A 10,582-nucleotide genomic window follows, 5' to 3' on the forward strand; every position below is an offset into this window, starting at 1 on the left:
CCAGACTGATAGATCTCAATTACTTTCTTTCTCAATTGTTCCTTAATTTCTTTGGGTCTTGGCATGATGTGTAGCTTTTAAGGATCTTCTGGTGGACCTTACTGTGTCAAGCAGCTCCTATTTAAGTGATGCCTTGATTGTGAACAGGTGTGGCAATAATCAGGCCTGGGTGTGGCATAGAGAAATTGAACTCAGGTGTGGACAACCACAGTTATAGTATGTTTTAACAAGGGGGGCAATCACTTTTTCACACAGGGCCATGATGGTTTGGATTTTTTTTCACCTTTAATAATAAACACCTTCATTTACAAATTGCATTTTGTGTTTACTTGTGTTGTCCTTGACTATTGTTTAAATTGGTTTGATGTTCCGAAACACTTAAGTGTGACAAACATGCAAAGGAACAGGAAATGAGGAAGGGGGCAAACACTTTTTCACACCACTGTATATTGGCTTTTAAAATGTACAAATGCAGCAATTTAGAATTTGGATGAAAGGTTTATCACTGGGAAACACTTTTTTAAAGCTAAAAAGTGCATTTTATATACAACTATATAGATCAGACCAAAATGAGGGACAAATGAGGAGAAATGAGGGGCAGAGGGACATTGCTCCAAATCAGGGACAGTCCCTCAAAATGAGGGACAGTTGGGAGCTATGCAGTCACTATTTAGGTGTTCTGAGAGCCGCAGGCACAGCTGTCAAAATACAATAACTGGCAGAGGACATTTGTCAGTCTGTGCTATTTAGCAATAGAGGGATCTGTTAGATCTCTTTAATTCAATCCATGTGCTGAGCAAAAGAAATCCATGCATGCATTGCCAGCCTAACACAGGCGCCTGTGTGCAGGTCTTTTAGGATGCCTTCTATTGTCTCCTGCATACTGTGTGTTTGTCACTGGTCTGGAGCTCTGCCATGGATGACTATCACCATAAATATTGGGAATTGCCAATCTGTACATGTATGGCCAGATAATAAAGTCTCCTATTGTTGAAAACAATCAAACCTCCTCCATATTTTTTTGCTGTTACAAGTGAAGGGTTAGACAAATGTTCTCCTACCTCTATATCAGAGCCTGTACAGAGGCTGTCTAATATTGGATCAATCTGAGTTTTATTCTTAGCGTCGCTTTGAAAAGAAATGGCGCCGTGATCAATAAACCCGTTAAATTGTATCACTTGTGAATGTGCTGGTTTGATAGACAGGAATGCCAGTAAATGGACTTTAATCTTTGTCTCAGCAGAAGATCTCCCAGCGTGCCAGTGTTAGGAACTCGAAGAGATTGTTCATCAGATAAGCTGTGTATGGTCAGTGCATTCCCATCAGACTTCGTGTTTCCTAGAGCTGTCATATTATTTCTGTCTCTTGTTAATGATTTAATTTGACGTCTTGGAGAAGCAGCCGCATGTACAAGCACACACAGGCCTCCCTGTCCACAAACTGCTTGGTGCAGCCAAATTTCCCACTCCTGACCTTTAGCTTGGATTGTTTGACCTCCAAAGCATTCCTATCATGTATGAAGCCTTGGCAGTCCTTCGATGAATGGGCACGCTGCAATATTTTAAAGCTTACGGTCGCCATTTGATTGACACCCCTTCCTGGCTCCTTATCTTCCTCGCCCTCATCTTTTATGTATTTTGCGCCCGTCGTATAGCGTTATAGATAAAACAAATTGACAACACGAGAAAGAGATAAGTATATAAAAGGGGCGTCTAGGCATCTATAAAGCAGGAGCGGAGAAAACTTTCAGATCTGAAAGGCTCTCAAGTAGATGGAGTCTTTAAAATGATCTATGAAAACACAGAAGGCAGAGAAGCGATGAAATAAAATCCAGGCAGCAGCAAATGAAGAAAAGCTGGGGGGACACAAAGGACGCGAGTCATGATGGATGACTGTTTTATCTTCTAAGTGTATAAAAATTAAAAAATAAAATATGCAGAGACAGCACACTTCTTAGGAGGATAATAGCAGAACATAATCAAATGGATTTTCAAAATGAACCATAAACCGCTATCGCCCCACTAAGGTTAAAGAATCCGGCGTATTGTCTGAAAGTAAACACTAAAATTGTCTGATGAACTCAGCAGATGGTGCTGAGGATTTCTCATGTAGTTGGAATAAGGAAGCTGGGGGATAGAAACGCACAGGCTACACCTAAGATGACAGTTATTTTCTGTTTTATTCATAATGGAAAGGTGAATACAATCAGGTACAGACAGCCCATACATGTGGTTGCATTGTTTGTGATAATCAGGTCATGCAATTTGATAAGTTTGTTATATTCTCAACCCTTGCATTTTTTTTACAGAAGAATTCCAGGTATGGTTATCAAAATCAAAAACAAATAAAAATTCCCAGCTTGCTTACCAAAAACCAAACTGACCTTGTCTAACAGCAGTTAAGTCGCACACATTTGCAAACATATGTGTGAACCGCAGTCACGGCACCCCAGTGTACTGCGGTCCTAACTCCCTGTACCTTTACCCACATGCCGACCACATTGTAGCTAGTTCAGGGAGACCATTAAATGGTGGCCTCCTGTGATTGCGTCCACTGTGGGGCAATCTCAGCACGCCCTGTAATCGCAGTGTCTATAAGAGGTGAAGAGCCAATCAGCTGATCACGGATGTAAATAGAAGCCGGTTATTGGCACTCCTTTCCTCATGCTGAGAAGAGAGTCGATAACCGGCTTCTCTAAATGGGACATGTACACTGATAATTAGGGCACTGATTATCAGTGCAGTCCCACCAGTGCTGCCAATCTGTGCCCATCAGTGTTGCCAATAAGTGCCTACCAGTGTGCTGCCAATAAATTCCCACCAGTGCCGCCTACCAGTGCCCACCATTGCCTCCTCATCAGTGTCACCTATCAGTGCCGCCTACCAATGTCCATCAGTGCTGCCTATCAGTGCCCATCGATGCTGTCTGCCAGTGCCACCTTTCATTGCCCATCAGTGCCCATCCGTGCCTTACAGCATGGACCAATGTAAATATGCATATACCCATCTACCCATATGCCTCTAGAATAGCCTTTATCAACCTTTTCAAACAGGGGAACTCTTGTAAAAATCTTTCCAATCTCAGGGATCCCCTGCTAAAAATGACTACATCTAAAACTCTTTATACAATAGTGTAATGGTCACTGAGAATAATGCTCCTTATGCCACGTACACACGATTGGAATTTCTGACGGGAAATATTCAATGTGAGCTTGTTGTCAGAAAGTGTGACCATGTGTATGCTCCATCGAACATTTGCCGTCGGAATTTCCACACACAATGTTTGAGGGCAGGTTCTCAAATTTTCCAACAACTTCACTTTGTTGTCGGAAACTCCGATCGCGTGTACACAAGTCCGATGCACAAAAGTCCAAGCATTCTCAGAATCAAGTACGAGATAGAAGCGCTCGGTCTTGTAAAACTAGCACAGGAATTTTGGGGTATGACAAAACAAGGAGCAATTTGAGGAAACACTGGTTAGACCTGAAACTGAGGGAGCAGGATCAGTACAGAAGGATCAAGAGAGTGCTGAAAAAAAAGTAACTATTTGTTGTGTGTTCCTATTGTTATTATTACTTGCATGCTGCTCCATGTGCTTTTTTTTACTGTTGTACAGTTGAAAATGGCAAGTTTCAGGTTCGTGGCACAGTAATTGTTTGTGGCACAGTAATCTGAATCAGTGCTTACTCAAGTAAGCACTGATTCCAGTGTTCCAAAGGAATTTTCCACCACTCTTCTGGCCCTGGCCAGCTGGTAATTAAAAACCCTCTGGTCCGCAGCAGAAGATCCCCCAGTGCAAAAGCTTCATCTGCGACGAAGACGAATGGGAGTCCCACCACATTAACTTCAGGAGGTGGCAACTTCAAGCTGTCATTCTAGAACCACCTTAAGAACTCCATCTGGGTGATGACTCCACCAACCGACATCCGGACACTTTTCCCCACGTCCACATACAGAAAGTCGTAAGTCGCCGACACCACCGCCAACAACACTATACTAGTATACCCCTTATAATTATAAAAGTATGACCCTGAGTTGGGGAGTGGGATGATGTGGATGTGCTTCCCATCTATTGCCCCACCACAGTTGGGGAAGTCCCACTGCTGGGCAAACTGGGAGGCAACAGTCTGTCATTCCTGTGAGTTTGAAGGAAACTGTGGAGTCAAACAAGAAAAAAAATTACTATTTTTGCACACAAATATTGCAAGCAGATTAGAAAAAACATTCTTGGTCAACATAAGTATAAAATTTCTTGAAATGAGTATTTAAAGACAAAAGTTTAAGGTCCACTTATCAGATTCCTCACCCCCTCTGATGGCCCATTGTAAAAAAATTTTTTTTGGGGGGGGGGATGTTTTGGACAGGTAACCGTCTCCACTTCATTGAGAGCTGAATGCATAAATAATGTGTGTTACTTTGGCCAGCCCCTCCTTGCTTACACTATTGACAGCCCACTGGATGGGTAAGAAGTCTCATAATACAAAATTATGAATAAACACTGTACAAATTGAAGCACATTTTTACATTCTGCAATTACCTATCAAGATAATAGGAGAACAAAACTTGATACCATTTGAAAGTATTCAGGAAAGTCCTTTCACTACATGTGTATGAGTTTGGCAGATACAGCAGATAGAGGATTGGCATCGGCTGACTTAGTGGTTGGGGGGGAGGGATGGTTACAAATGAGTTTTGCCCCCCCCCAAAAAAAAGCCTCTTGCCTGAATTTAAGGACAACAAAAACACTTTGCAGAATGCACTGAAAATCAGAAAGAACCTGAGAAGTACGATCTGAAAATCAGAAACAAGCAGGCAAGAACACACTGAACAACAGAAACTAACTATTAAATTGAACGCACTGAAAGACAGTAATGAACTGACAACACGCACTGAAGAACAGCTACAAACCCAGAAACACAAACTGACAAGCAGAAACGAACTGATAAGCATGAGGCTAAAAATCGCGAATGATCTTTCACCAAACTTCTACTAACATGAGATAAACACGAGATTAGCAGAAGGAGCCCAAAGGGTGGCGCACTGGCTTTTGAACTTCCTTTTTATAGTCCTGTCGTGCGTGTTCTTGACGTTCTTGACGTTCAGAATTTCCGACAACATTTACGTGATCGTGTGTATGCAAGACAAGTTTGAGCCAACATCCTTTGGAAAAAAATACACTTTTTTTGTCGGAAAATCTGATTGTGTGTACAGGGCATAACACTTGTGGTCATTGGGAAGAATCCCCCCCTAACAGATAGCTAAAAAGATCACTAGTGTCATTGGAAAATTATCTGAGAGGAAGAAATTTCTTATTGCTCAAGGAACCCCTAGCAACCTCTGGAGGAATCGTAGGCTTCCACGGAACCCTGTTTGAGAAACCCTGCTCTAGTACCTGGAAATGACTGTAGTAAACACTCGCTTTTGGGTCCCGTGCTCTTATGCCCTGCTGCATTGTGTACACAAGGGGTCAGCCGCTTGGCTTGGCCACCATTCAGAGAATGCTTTACATTTTGTCAATAAATGCATAGCAATTTCTGATTGGATGAGCCACCCCCACCTCTCCACTTAATCCTATCAGAGAATGCTTTGCATTGAGAAAATGTAACACAATCTCTGAAAGGCTCTTAGGCCGAGCGGGTGTTCAGGAAACAGCATAGCAGCCATTCAGCATAGGACACAAAAGTTAGTGGAGATCACTGGATCTAGCGGTGTCTACTACAATGATTTCCACCTTTGAGAGGGATCACACAGGTATGGTTTATGCATAATTACCTTGGTCCAAGCTGGACCAATGTAACTACATAAAAAATCTGCATACCTGGACATTCCCTTTGTTCCTTATAAAAGAGAGTGAACCTTTAACTGTACACGTGCCAGTGCAGCAATTATGGTGATGATAGGCTGATGTCATCACTAATACAGTGGTAGCTGTGGAGAGCCACTCACTACAAGATCACGGAACTAGCGAAGGAGGTCAATGTCGCCGCCTCCATTGGCGAGATTGACACCTCGCTAGCCCCGTCACCTGGTATGGACTTAAAGGGGAAGCCCTACACCAAAAAATGGTGTGGGCCCCCCCCCCCAGGTCCATATTAGACCCTTATCCGAGCACGCAGACCGGCCGGTCAGGAAAGGGGGTGGGGACGAGTGAGCGTTACGCCCCCCCACCCCAAAGCACCTTGTCCCCATGTTGATGAGGACAAGGGCCTCTTCCCGACAACCCTGGCCGTTGGTTGTCAGGGTCTGCGGGCTGGGGGCGAGAAGAAGAGGAGGCGGAGACAGCGGCAACAGAAGACCGGGCCACCACTAGTAAAAGAGCTGGGAAAAGAAAACGGAGGCCCGGCAAGAAGAACCGAAGAGGGGGACAAGACCCCCGAAGTCGGAAGAAGACCCCCGGACGGTGGCGGCGACGAAGAAGAAGAAAGCTGGGCTCCTCCACTAGTAAAAGAGCTAGCAGAAGATAGCAGAGAAGTCTGGCGAGAAGATCCCCCAAGATGGAAGACCACCGGAGCTGTGCAATAAATTATTTTAAAACCATAAATGAGAGTTTATGATGAAGTCATTTGACGATACGCGTAGGAACACAATTGGCCAGTAAGGACACCGGAAGTGACGTCCGGAAGCGCGAACGTGACACGCGTTCGTTTAAGTTGTGCTTTTATTATTGTTTTAAATGTGAGTACCTTACCTTCGTTTTATACCCAATAAATTGTGAATACGTACTTCACTATTGGAGTGTTCCCCTTGCTTTCTCTGCATGTCACAACGTGCCCACGGTGAATGAGAGTCCAGGATTACATCACCTACTGAACCTACATTGGACAACAAGCGTCACTTTGGAAATGCTGTTTACCTTACAGCAGTAAGGTAAGGTAATTACTGCACCTAGTGTGAGGATATTATACGGATAGGAGCACTGGTGGAATCCACCCCCTGCCTTTGGAGCACGCAGGATACTGCTTTGTTGATCACCAAATGGACGCATTTTATCATTAAATGGATATGCTCTCTATATAACTATAGTTCACCTTATTTTTGTTTTTGGAATTTTTGCTCAAACACACATTTCACTGCTTATGGACTATTAGTATTTTGTTCAGACACGTGACACACTACACATGGATTATTAGTATTTTGTGCATTCTTTGATCTGTTTTGTACTTTTATAACGACACTCAGGTTGTGTTGTTTTTTTTTTTTTTTTTTTTTTTTTTTTGTGCCATATCATCTATATATTCGGATATATACTTAATATTATCTCACTGTTATCTATAGAGGATTTCTCATATCAAGTTTTTTGTCAAGCGCACAATGTGACCTGGTGTATTGCACTTTAATATTTATGCACATTTTCTGAGTTTATTTAAACATACAGTTCCACACTTTAGTTTATTACTGTTTTGGTTGTCATTTGAGTACATGTTAATTTAATTAGATTTATGTAGTCGGAGCGCAACACCATTTCTTAACCATCATATTTTAAAACCATACTCATTCACATTGGGTGGGGGGCCGGTATCTGGGGGTCCCCTTATTAAAGGGGGCTCCCGGATTCTGATAAGCCCCCCGCCCGCAGACCCCAACATCCAACAGCCAGGGTTGTCGGGAAGAGGCCCTTGTTCTCATTAACATGGGGACAAGGTGCTTAGGGGTGGGGGGGCCGCAGGGCCCCCCTTCCCCAAAGCACCCCCCATGTTGAGGGCACGCAGCCTGGTACGGCTCAGGAGGGGAGGCGCTTACTCGTCCCCACCCCCTTTCCTGACCGGGCGGGCTGCGTGCTCGGATAATGTTCTGATATCTTGGGGGAAACCCCCACGCCGTTTTTTCGGCATAGGGCTTCCCCTTTAAGTCCATACCAGGTGACGGGGCCAGCAAGGCGTCAATCTGGCCACCGACTTTCCTCAGTGTGTGGGCAAGTCCGTTCATTTCAAAAGTCCGGCCATAGTCCGGCGGTTTGTCTGCCAGAAAAGTCCGGTTGTGTGTGGGCAGGTCCGCTCGTTCAGAAAGTCCGGCGAACCTCCGCTTCAAAGTCCGGAGGTTTGTCCGCCGGACTAAGTCCACCGGATTGTCCGATCGCGTGTATGTGGCATTAGGCATTCTCCATGTAAGGTGGAATCAAACTTTGACTATTGTGAAATGGAATGTTAGTCGATTTACCACCTAGTTGATGTGACTAATGTGATTTCCGCTGGAGTAATGCGGCCGTGGGGACACGGAGTGTGCGTGTGCGCTGATTTTACTTAGCATGGTGCACGCGTGTGCGAATTGAACCTTGTATGGTGCGCGTGTGTGAACTAAGTGGTCACATGCGTGCACGGATTGATCTCTGCATAGTGTGCGTGCGCGGATTGTATTTTGCATGGTGTGCATGCGCGATCTATACGATCACATGATTTGAAAGGACTGATTATAAAAGGATTGATTGATGGGTTGTGTAGCCAATCCCATGAGGAAGTCTTAGTGATGAAACATGTCAGGGGCGTGGCTACAGGAGAATCAATCGTACTGACGTGAGGCACCACTCAGCTGAGAAGCTACACTGTTGCCAAAAGCAGAGATCTAGAAGTGGGTGAGAGAGATCGTTTGAGCGCACACTTCTGGTCACCCGAGGCCGCAGTACACCACTGAACCATTGGCTTTTGTTTGCTGTATGTTATATTGAAGGCTTTTTTCCACTATGTGAGATGTGAATTTAACTATTAGAGTGTTGGTGTGATTTATTAAACTGGTTGAAACATTATCACGCTATGTGGAGCACTTATTTTATTTTTTCACATATGGAGTCACCTTGCTAATTAGTACGGGGACCGAGTGGATGGTGGTTGTTTAACCCAGGTGTGGGTTTAATTGCGCTCAACCCGAACACGAGAGTGGGAGGCATTTTAAGTCGGTGAGTGTGCTCTTCAGAGGGAGAGGTGTCACAAGCACGCGGTGTGGGGGAAGATTCAAGAATTTAAGAAGATTGTTATTTGGATCGTGTTATAAATTTAGGACTGTTTAAATAATTTGTCACTTGTCACTGGGTGATTTATGTTCATTTATCACTATCATTTTTGTGATTCATTGCACTAGCGCTACTAGTTTTGCCTATTTTCTTCTGATTTATAGGTTTAATTTCAGTTTAAACACAATTTTGTTTAAAGTAGCAGCTTTCAATATTTCATTATTTTTCACTTGGTGCAGTGGGGGTAGAAGATATAAAGGGCGGATACACCTATATATATTTTTTAACAGCAGTATTTAGCTGCTGGAACATGTTACATTTCCCTCCCTAAATACGAGTGGAACATGTAACGTGTTCCAAAAGGTGAACTTATCTTTTAAGTGCTCAAGAGAATGATTTTGCAAATACAGCATATAAGGGAAAAATCTCGAACAAATATAACAAGCTTATCCAGTGGCCAAGCTGGACTAAAATAACAATGCAATACAAATCATACCTAGACTACAGCTTTGACTATGCATTAGAAACATAGCGATGTGCATGTGAAATGCTGAAAACAGAACAACAGCTTCAGCGCATTCTATACATTGTATACTGTGTAGTGACACACATGCAGAATGCACTCTTATCCCATCCTAATGCCTCACCTCTGTCAGTGGGTTCAACATGAACAGGTCCAAAGTATGACACAATGCTGAACTGCGGTCTTCCCAGCTACTTCTTGACATCTTGAATTCAATGCAACATCAGAGAAATGTGGCAGTGCTGACACCAATACCTCTCCCTGGCTCTCTGGTGAGTCGGAGCTTCTCCCGAGGACAGATCTGTTTTCCTCTGTCTGTAAAAGACAATGATATCTGTCAACTTGGCCAGATTGTATACTCACTGTCAGCAAGAGAGTGCCAAAAATAGAAAATTAAGTGGGCACATTCTTGGCTTGCTTTGTATTGCTAGTGGTAACATGGTGAGAAACTCTGCCATTTGTTACAGAAGGTGAACATAATAAGCTTATACACAATTTAAATTAGTTGACTCCGAACAGTATCTCTGGGAATTAAAGTAGTACTAAAAGTTTTTTACCTTAATGCATACGTAACATTAAAGTGGAACTAAAGTTTGCAAAAATCACCTCTCCTTTAACGGTCCAAGGACATTCACTGGCATTTTCTACCCAGCTTCTTCCAGGTGCCAGGCTGCAGTCATCTTCATTGGTCAGTGCAGGATGACATCACTAAAACCTTTAAGGGTACTTTCACACTGGGGCTGCGCCGTGTTAGCGGTAAAGTGACGCTAGTTTTAGCTGCGCTTTACCATAGTTTTAGCAGTGCTTTTCGGCCGCTAGCAGGGCACTTTTAACCCTCGCTAGTGGCCGAAGAAAGCATTAAAAGCGCCTGTGTTTTCAGGCACTTCGGAAGGGCTGCTCATGCATTTCAATGGGCAGGGGCGTTTTAGGAGCGGTGTATACAGCGCTCCCAAACCGCCCAAAAGATGCTGCTTGCAGGACTTTTTGTGACGTCACGCTAGCGCACTGCCCCAATGTGAAAGCACTTGGGCTTTCACATTGGGGAGGCATGAGAGGCGGTTTTCAGGCGCTTTACAGGTGCTATTTCTGGCACTAATGCCTAAAAAAACACCTTCA

The 10,582-nt window shown here is 43.8% G+C and overlaps 1 long non-coding RNA gene across 1 annotated transcript; it reads right to left on the minus strand.

Moving 5' to 3' along the window:
• Positions 1–2,160: 2,160 nt before the first annotated feature.
• On the minus strand, positions 2,161–9,787 carry LOC143960102 (uncharacterized). Its single transcript, XR_013270263.1, has 2 exons — positions 9,591–9,787; positions 2,161–4,153 (listed from the first exon to the last, which is right to left on the minus strand). It is a non-coding gene; the product is annotated as an uncharacterized LOC143960102 (long non-coding RNA).
• Positions 9,788–10,582: the final 795 nt, after the last annotated feature.

This window comes from Lithobates pipiens, unplaced genomic scaffold (assembly GCF_037356315.1).
Source record: "Lithobates pipiens isolate NorthernLeopardFrog02 unplaced genomic scaffold, aLitPip1_a1.2 Scaffold_8, whole genome shotgun sequence".
NCBI lineage: Eukaryota > Metazoa > Chordata > Amphibia > Anura > Ranidae > Lithobates > Lithobates pipiens.